The sequence below is a fragment of the Staurois parvus genome, unplaced genomic scaffold, assembly GCF_062004578.1.
Source record: "Staurois parvus isolate SC_StPar_1 unplaced genomic scaffold, SC_StPar_1.0 ptg000165l, whole genome shotgun sequence".
In the NCBI taxonomy this organism is placed as follows: Eukaryota; Metazoa; Chordata; class Amphibia; order Anura; family Ranidae; genus Staurois; species Staurois parvus.
The window spans coordinates 11438311-11448658 of record NW_028317961.1 but is presented as its reverse complement, the minus strand read 5'-3'; the positions used below and the strand labels follow the sequence as shown (position 1 = coordinate 11448658).

Here is a 10348-nt window from a genome sequence, read left to right as displayed (position 1 = left end):
TACTCACGGAAAGGTCCCGATCTCCTCTTTCGATCGGGACCTTTCCGATCATGTAACCACCGTGACGGCGTGTCATGGCGGTCACATGACCCTAAACCCTGCCCCGCCTCCTGGCTTCTGAAACCCTAAAGGGCCGGGAGGCGCCAAGGGGTTAATGTATAACATGAGGTTGTCCACTTTTTGTACCAGTAAAGTCCCATCAGATTTGTTTTTTCTTATAGTAATATATAATAAGGATGAGGTACACATGCAATCTAATATAATATATTGATTTATGGACAGGAGAAAAGTGCCTGTTTTTTTACAAACCATCTGTATATTTACAATTAAGTTAGTTTTCCTCACAGCCACTACAACAGTGAGAAGAGTGCTATAGCTGTATATCTGGCAGCTGTATCTTGCAGAGATTAATTTTGTATCATTCTTTTGAATAAAGTTATCCTGCGTCCTTTGCTGGCCTTAGCATGGCCGGATCTGGGGGGGTGCTGGGGTGGGCTATGCCCTCCCAGATTGCAGCTGCACCCACCCAGGCAACACTGCCTGAGTCTTCCGATCCCAGCTTGGGGTGAGTAAGTCCCAGGCCCTGCTCTATGACTGACCTGTCCCCATCTTCCTCCCTTCTCTCCACCTCCCTGTTCTAGAAGGTTTCACAAACTTGCAAAGTTGATTTCATGTCCAGGGACACCTGAAGAACTATTGAGGATGGCTGACCAACTACAAGTTGGATAAACTGATAGATTTTTAACAGGTTTGTCATGCTTCTCTTAAACCCCTCCTGCCAGAATCCCTTTAAGAGCTCCTTCACACTAGCTTTGGTCTCTGGCAGGCAGCAAGGAGGTGTTGTATCGCCTCCTCACCACCTGCTTTAACCCCTGGAACTCCACATTGCATGCAGTTGTGAGGTGCTTCCAGAGCAGCCCCATTCACTTGACTGGAACAGGCACTTTGCACACAGAAAGCAAAAAAGGGTATAATTTATGTCATGGCCACGAAACAAAGAATCACAGTGGCAGCATTTGTACACCCCAACGATCTCAGATCCAGAACCGTTGTAATTGCCTCTCTCCGACATAATTCGATTACATATTCTTGCAAGAATCATTTTCTCTGATCTTGAGGCCATTCTGTTTGGACAAAGATGTTTGGTGGTTTTTCCCAAAAATTGTTTTGTATCCCCTCCTCTAGGGATTTTCCAAGCAGCATCTTGCCATTATATTGGATATTGCAAAGCACCTGCTTTGATGCCCCGTCTGTGACCCAATGTTGCAACCAAAGGGCCCTTTTCGCTGTCACTGAATGTGCCATGAGTTTTGCTAAACGTTTTATCAGATCTATAGAGGATTCTACTAGGAAAGCTCAGTGCTGTTTTTACATTTGTGACCCTGACTTTTAAAGCCCTTGAGATGGAGGTCATGGCTATGGCTGGACAACAAGCCGCTCCTGCAACTGAATACATCTTTCTGAGATCAGTGTCTGCCTGCCTATACATTGGGTCTCTGAAGGTAGCAGAGTTCTCCAAAGACAGAGACACATGTCTCACTAGACACTGTAGGGCTGCATCTACTCCCGAAGCTATCTCCCAAAAGGTGGCATCAGAGGATTTAAATGGATACCTTTGCAAATTAATTCTGGATTCTCACCCTCCTTTTTGGCTTTTCCTAGTCGTCCTTCATTCATTCGTGGATCTCCGCCATAAACGGGAAAAAAGCTCCTTGTCTTTTCAGGTTGGGGAAATATCCCTTTATCTTCTCCAGAGGCTGAGAAACATGTTCCTAATCTATGGCTTCCTAAACAGCTGTAGCATATGAGTCTCTAAGCTAGACACATGTTCTGAGAAATGATCCAAATCAGAGGATGCTCCTGATGATACTTCCAGCACTACTGGCAATCTTCGCCATCAGGAAGACTCTTGGCTTTAGGTTTGCTTTTAGAACCACTTTCACTGGATACCAAATGTACACTTTCAGCCATTGCTTCAAGAATATAGTCTATAACTCTGAGAGCCTCTGCCTCCTTATCCGTGGCCACAACTTTAATGCATTTGGCACATAAGAGTTTCCCGGGGACTGATGGGGCAGAACAGGCCCAACACAGGCCATCTGCGGGTCGACTTGTTTTATTAGGCTCCAAGGCTGGAGTTTTACTGCAGCCTGAACTAGCCGGTGAGTGTGGTCTATGCCCAGTTCGAGGCTCAGAACGCAGAGATTTTGAGCGATGGCAGGACTTCTCCTTCTGGGATAATATACAGTCAGGTCCATAAATATTGGGACGTCGACACAATTCTAACATTTTTGGCTCTATACACCACCACAATGGGTTTGAAATGAAATGAACAAGATGTGCTTTAACTGCAGATTGTCCGCTTTAATTTGAGGGGATTTACATCCAAATCAGTTACATACAACAGTTTGCATATGTGCCTCCCACTTGTTAAGGGACCAAAAGTAATGGGACAGAATAATAATCATAAATCAAACTTTCACTTTTTAATACTTGGTTGCAAATCCTTTGCAGTCAATTACAGCCTGAAGTCTGGAACGCATAGACATCACCAGACGCTGGGTTTCATCTGTATTTTAGGGCTTCTGCTACTAAAAGAGATCAGGCACCATGTTAATCCTCCTGTTCAGCACTCTGTTAGCTATAGTCCCCTGTAGCCTCTTTCTATCTTTCCACAGCTTTTCATGTCTCCTGTGACAAGCTCATGGCCATGGAGTGATAGACAAAGAAAGTAGTTTAGAGAAAGATGTGATAGCATGGACTAAGCCTACTCTCTCCCCCCCCCCTTGCGCTTCCTCTTTTACTTTTATATAGAGTTCATATGTACTGTCACTTTAAATTGTCCTCCATCCTTACCTGGTAGCTGGACAATTTCACTGTGGATGGCAGCTCTTACACAACGGCCAGGGAAGGAAGACTTTAGATGACAAGCTGAAACCAGGATAGACAAGGGGAAGACCTCAGGCTGATCTGGCTGCAAAGCAGGGAGCTCCGCATCCGCACTAAGCCCAGCCCCCCTAAAGCTGCCCTGACAGGAATCCTTTGCGACGGCCACGGCTTCCAGCTTTTGGTTCTGGAGGCTGCTAGGCAGGAATTGGCCACACTTCAGTCGCACTCACCCCCCCCCCCCCGTGACATCAGCTCCAGAGACAAATTTTTAGTTGAAAGCTTAATGAAATCCATCAAATTTCCAGAGAGCTCTGCACCCACACTAAGCACAGCCCCCCTGAAGCTGCCCTGATGGGAATACTTCTGCAATGGCCGCAGCATCCAGCACTGCCTCCGTCGCCGCAGCTGCCGGCTTTTGGCTCTGGGGGCTGCTAGGCCTAGGTGGCCATGCTTCGGCCATGCTCAACCACCCCCTCCATATCGTCAGCACCAGAGACAAATTTTCAGTTGAAAGCTTAATGAAATCCATCAAATTTCCATTAACTTAGTTCACTGCACAATGCAGAAAAACCTGAATATAAGTATTTTAGTGTTGTAATGTGTTCACCTTTGGAACATGTTCCACCTGTTTTTAGGGTGGAACATGTAACATGTTCCCATAGCTGAAGCCACGCCCGCTGCCCCTCTCCCTCTGACAGATAGTACTATCTGTCAGATTTGAAAACAGCGTGGCCGCGTCATTCATTCACAGAGTTCTGTGAATGAGTGTCTACAAGTCCCGGCAACCTTAGCAGCTGTCGCACTGTGGAGCGCCGTGGTAGTTCATTGAAGCTTCTTGTCAGAATATCTGCTTGTACATCCAGTACGGCAATCAGATATTCTGACAGGTCTGCAGGAGACCTGCATGGAATCAGAAATCTACTGATCGCTGGAGCAATGCTTTCCGGGCTCCTTTGGACAAAAATAATAAATGCACATTTTTTTACATGCAAAAAAATGTACATTTAGTATTTTTGTCCAAAAAGGGAACTTATCCTTTAATCCTCTCTATTTGTCCTTGTGGCCATTGTCAGCTGGACAGAAAATTATGGAAAATTCAAAATGCTACAGTTGAACAGGAAGTGGGATGAAACAGGAAGTGGGATGAAATCTTCCAATGAGGATACCTGTTCAGATAAGAAGTATTTCCTCTCACATTGAAGAGCTTACATCTCAATTTTTTGTTTTTTGGGACAAGAAGTGAAGGAGGGTTTAGCCTTTTCCTTCACTATCCAAAGCTAAAAGATAAGTGCAAAAGATGTTTTTGCTTGGAATCTTTAAGCAATTAGAATATGGTGTTGCCCTCGTCATTTATTTTGCATTATGGAGTCACAAAAGAAATAGTGAGGCCTCAGGGTGGGTAAGTGGTCCAAAACCAGGATGCTTCATTGTGAGATATCACCAACAAATTCTCCAACAGTGGTAATGTGCCAGTAAGCGATATATTCCACCAGTGTTCATCTATACATTAAATAGCAATTATGTTTGTACCCTATGTAATATGTATCAGAGATCAGAAAGATAGATCAGAACCATTGCTTAGATCTGCTCAGTTCAAATTGAAAATATATAAATACCTCTTGACAATACAGTATGTCTAGTGCATTGCTCAGTCCAGCCTATAGGAACTACTAGTGTCCGTGACAGCTATTGGGCAGTGTCCCATTTGGGAAGATGAGGAAAAAAGGTACGTGACAGATTGGCCATTATTCAATACAAGTACAACAAAATAGAGATTCCATAGTTCTGCTGGTTCAATACACTTTGAGTATGATTTGTGATTTGAGTAATAAAAACAAAAATTCTGCACTGTATTTGTACAAAGTGCAAAAAACATGATCCTTTGCTTAGATGTACAGTACCTTATGTACCTTTACATTTTTGCTAGCAGCTAATGTCAGAGACCATGTTTTATTTAAAGTACAATTATCCTTTAATGATGCATAAATGCAAAATTTTCTCTTAGTATTCTATCTCACAGCTTGCAGCCTGGAATTTGATGTTTAAACCTATATATATATATATATATATATATATATGGTCCTCTACTGTCATTAAATCCAGCTTGGATCTTCAATTGATATGTTTAATCACCCACCTCCATTATTGTATGTATTATGTTTCTTATTCCTTTTTTTTTCACTTGCTTCATGTGCTTAGCTACTTTCACACTGGGATATGTTTTATAAAATGGTTAAACCACAAGTAAAAACCTTTGTGGCAACTCATGGTTTTAAATCAAGCAAGCTGGAAAAGGTGGAGTTATTGATAACACCCTTTGATTTATGTCTACATTAACGACCTCTTTCCATTTAAAGCTGCAGAAGCTTGCAGTTTAAGTAATAAAATTGGAGAACTTTTGTTAGAAAAAATATTTGAAATTTTTGGCACTACAATTAGTGGTCAACTATTAACTAATGACAATGTCGTTTTTTTTTCCATAGTGTAAAATCTAGAAATATATATCATATAATAATAAAAGCAGTATCTTTTTATTGTGTTAAAATGCCATGGCTAACTCTTTTGCCCAGCTGTATCTAAAAGCTGTTTTATGGCAAGGTACTAACTGTTGCTTCATATATTTGGCTTTTTCAAAGGGAATCTGTGAATAAAACAAAAAAAGTCTGCAGGTATACAGGGCAGGCACTTAGAGATACCTGCATGTATCTTAAGCAGCCTAAGCTAAGCTTCAGTACTTCTTCATGGTGCTAAAGCTTATCCTTTCTGCCTTACATTCCTATTGGCTAGTGAGGCTGCCCTTCGTAGTTATAGACCAAAAGAAATGCATGGGGCAGGCTAAGTAACAGTCAGAACTGGACATGATTCAACCATGACAGGAGGGTTTGGGAGGCTGATGTAATCATTTTTTTAACTTCTCTTTAATGTAGTGTTTCTGAATCTTTTTTGTCAGATGCCCCCCACTTCACATCAGAGCCCCCCTTTACATAGGAGTCTCCCTTTTACATCAGAGTCCCCTTTTCACATTAGAGTCTCCCATCACATCAGAGGTCCCCTCATAATATCATCATATCCCTTTTTTACATCAGAGTCACCTCCATCATAGAGTCCCCAATTACACAATCCCCCTAATCATATAGTTCCCCCTTCATATCAGAGTCCTACCTTTTTTCTTACAGCAGAGGGCAGGAGGTGCAGAAGGTCTGGAAGAGACAGACTTTCATCTTCAGGCCCTGCATGCTGCCTGCCCTGCATCATACTGAGTCATACTTTACCATGGTGTCAGCGGCCACCATCATGATAGCAACAAATGACAATGTACATACTGGCCCTAGAGTGTTATTGGTTGTTATGGTGCAGTCGGCCAGCCCACCCACACCATGGTAACTCAAGATTCTGATCCAGTGCAAACTGAATCCCATGCCCACGACACACTGGGGTGGTGTCTGGGTTCCCTCAGGGTTTTCCCTCAGAAACACTAATTCAATGAATAGGGTAATATTTGAAAGTTATTGCAAATGAGGTTCACGTGTCCAGTTTTGTACCATTTTTATTCCATAAGCAGGATTCCAAGCAAATTGTTCAGTGCTAACATTGGCCAATGTGCTGCCTATATTTAAAAAGGGATCAAAATCTTTACCAAGTAACTATTTAGACCTATTACTTTAACTTCTATAGTTGGGAAGATACTGGAGAGTTTAATAAAAGACCACATAGATATGGTCTTGCTAGAAAAAAATATTTTCAGCAACAGACAGCATGGATTCATGAAAGACAGAAGTTGTCAAACAATTCTGATTTCTTTTTATGAGGAGGTAAGCAAAACCTCAAAGGAGTGGCTGTGGATGTAGTATACCTAGATTTAGCCAAAGTGTTTGACACAGTTCCCCACACACGGTTAATGTGTAAGGTAAAGTCTACGGGCTTGGAAAAATCTGTATGTAAATGGTTAGAAAACTGGCTAAAAGATCGTATTCAGAGAGTAGTGGTTAATGATTCACACTCTGAATGGTCTAGGATTGTCAGTGGTGTACCCCAAGGTTCAGTGTTGGGACCCTTACTTTTTAATATATTTATAAACGATATAGGGTCTGGGATTAAAAATCCCATTTCAGTCTTTGCAGATGACACCAAGCTATGCAGTAGAATAACGTCCTTACAGAATGTCTCCAATTTACAAGCCGACCTCAATGCACTGTTTAATTGGGCAACTATGTGGCAAATGAGGTATAATGTTGATAAATGTAAGGTTCTGCACTTGGGGGCTAAAAATATGCATGCATCATACATACTAGGGGGGTACAACTGGGGGAATCAATGGTGGAGAAGGATCTGGGGGTTCTGGTAGATTACAAGCTTAATAATGGCATGCAATGCCAAGCTGCAGTTTCCAAAGCGAGCAAAATCCTTTCTTGTATTAAAAGAGGTATAGACTCCAGATATATATATAATTTTACCCCTGTACAAATCATTCGAAAGACCTCATCTGGAATATGCAATTCAGTTTTGGGCACCAATTCACAAAAAGGATAACAGGGAACTGGAGAAAGTGCAAAGAATGGCAACCAAACTGATAAGAGGCATGGAGGAGCCCAGTTATGAGGAAAGATTAAAGGAACTGAATTGATTCTCTCTTGAGAACAGGAGGAGAGATTATATCACCATGTATAAATTCATAAGTGGTCCATATAGTGAACTCGGTGTAGAGTTATCCACTTTAAGGTCATCACAGAGGACCAGGGGGCACTCTTTACCTCTGGAGGAAAAGAGATTTAATCTCCAAATATGGGCAGGCTTCTTCAAAGTAATAGCTGTGAAAAAGTGAATAGAGTCCCTTCAAGAGATGCTTTTGGCCAGCTCAATAGTTTGTTTTTTAAAAAAAGGCCTGGATTCTTTTCTAAATGTACACAATATAATTGGATATTAATATTTATAAGTAAAGTTGATCCAGGGAATATCCGATTGCCTATTGGGGGATCAGGAAGGAATTTTTCCCCTACTGGAGCAACTTACATCATGCTTTATTGGAGTTTTTGCCTTCCTCTGGGTCAACTGTAGGTATAGGATTGTGTATATAGGATTGGATAAATATTTTTTTTCAACTTTTATTAGTTGAAGTAGATGGACTTGTGTCTTTTTTTCAACCAGACTAAGTATGTAATAGAGTAGGGGACGTTTTAGAACCACTGTCATGTTTTTATTGTTCTGTGTCCCCAGTAGGAAGGTTTACTCTCACATCCCTTTGCAGTGATTATAGAATCCAGAACTTGAGGTGAGCGAAAAACACACTAAGGGAACTCAATACATAAATTCAAAGTTTTGGTTGAAGTTTAAGGCTTCCCTACCCACTACTCTCATTCCCACACTCTCATTGCAATGGCCTTTCGAGTCTTGTCTACCTAAAAGGAGGATGTACGTGATCCTTGCACAGCCATACAGAATATTGTCCTTTCCATGTGCAAACACAAGGGTCAAGCATCATTATCTGGGTAAAGAGAGGTGCAGTTTTCTTTAGAGACTGCTGGGAATGGAAAGGCCACGTAATTAAAGTCTGAGGCCTGGTTTACACTGTGAATGCAGCTGTGGACTGGCTGCGGGTGCAGGAATCACACTTGTTCCTACACCTACAACCACCCGCAGCAGCATCAAGTTTCTCTTGCGAAACTCAGGGGGTTGCCGTTTTGGAGAAGGTGTATGCACTTTTTTCTTGCGTGAAACGTGGGAACAGCAGCCCATTCAAATTAATCTCTCAACCTATCCCAGCAATGCTGAGCTGCTACTGAGCAGAGGGAGGGTCCAGCAAAAAATACGTCTGCATGAAATTATAGTATATCTAATTGCTACAGAAATGTGAGGGTACAGCAAGAAGAAAATAATACTGTGTATCTGAAAATATTGGGTTTTACAGTCTTCCCCCAGAAAGGCTTTTTGTGACAACCAGACACTTCACATAGGACAGTGTGCCTGCACATCAGAGGTGGACTGACCATTTGGAAACTCGGGCACTGCCCGAGGGCCCGGGGTCAGTAGGGGGCCCCATGAGATGCCCCTGGTACCTTTTTCATAGGCTTTTTTACATTTTTAAAGGACACAGGGGCCCCATGATCCCCTATTGCCCGGGGGCCCCATGAGTTGTCAGTCCGCCCCTGCTGCACACACATTACAGACGGCAGGAACTATTGTGGCTAGTGAAGTGCAGAACATTGCTGCACTTCAAAATATATATTGTATGCATTAAATGGCTACGATTCGCTCTGTTGAAGAACTACAGCCACTGAAGGTTCCTGATGCCCCTCTACACTCTGGAGTTGCCTCTGCTGGCCTCTATATGACTACAGTCACAGAAGTAATGTAGCAGCTGATAGATCAGACCCCAGCGCTTAGTAGGGAACTCTTTTGGGTGAAGGTTGATAGCAATGCTTGCCAGAGTATTAATCAATTACTGCAATATGCAAAAAAAAATATTATGGCGACTGGGTCATTTTTACTTTAGAAATGAACATTCTTGCCACATATTGGTAGACACCAGTACATACACTTGCCCTTATATGTTCCAGCTCCTGCTAAAACCAACCATGTGTGTATTTAAAAAATAAATAATTGAATACAATTTAGTAAAGGAAAGTGTCTGTGTACTGGAGTGCCCATATAGGGCTCATGCACACAGAGCTTAAAAAGTGTCAGTCAGTCGTTAAGCGTTTTTTTTTCAGCCAGTAAAAGTGACTCTACGTAAGCCCATGTGTCCATACACACACAGGTGTTTACAGGTGTATTAGAATAGGTGTGTTTACAGGCTGAAAAAACCCCCACCAAAGGCGTGTTAAGGAGAGGGGTAGAAGAGCAGAAAAAACGTGGAATGCGCCTAAATGCATATCCAAAATGCGGCTTTTACCACTTTGATTTAACTCCTTTCCTCCGGCCATATGCATATATGCGGCCTCTTGGCGGTTACGTGCTGAGAGGCCATATATGCGTACTTAAAGATAAACAGAATTGAGCCGAGAGCAAGCGCCGTGCGCGCTTCCGGCACAGGGACCGGTGGCTAACGGAAAGCTCCCAATCTCTGCTTGCAATCAGGCGCTTTCTGATCATGTGACTGCTGTGACAGCCATTCATGGCGGACACATGATCAGAAGCCCCGCTCTACCTCCCGACATCTGAAACCCCCAAAGGGATGGGAGTCTCCAGAGCTAAAGAGATTAGGCAGCTTTCTCCTGTCAGGAGTTTTTTCATTCAGGAGGGCTTTGACAGATGCCCTGTGTTCATGAGGCCTAACTCGTCATGCTCAGATGCAGATACAGCCCCCCTTACTTTTGTATCCCACTTCCCAGCCTCCCTCCCTCAGCAGCTGAGAAAGATCACACCAGATGGGGCAGACATCAAGTGATCTGCAGACAGGTTAGAGGCCCTCTTCTGTCAGAAATGGTGCATGGGCAGCCAGACTGGAGCCTAACAGAATGCA

General features: G+C 42.7%; 1 pseudogene; it reads right to left on the bottom strand.

The window, feature by feature from the left end:
• Positions 1 to 1098: 1098 nt before the first annotated feature.
• Positions 1099 to 6144, bottom strand: LOC149462887 (uncharacterized; annotated as a pseudogene).
• Between the last annotated feature and the right edge of the window lie 4204 nt (positions 6145 to 10348).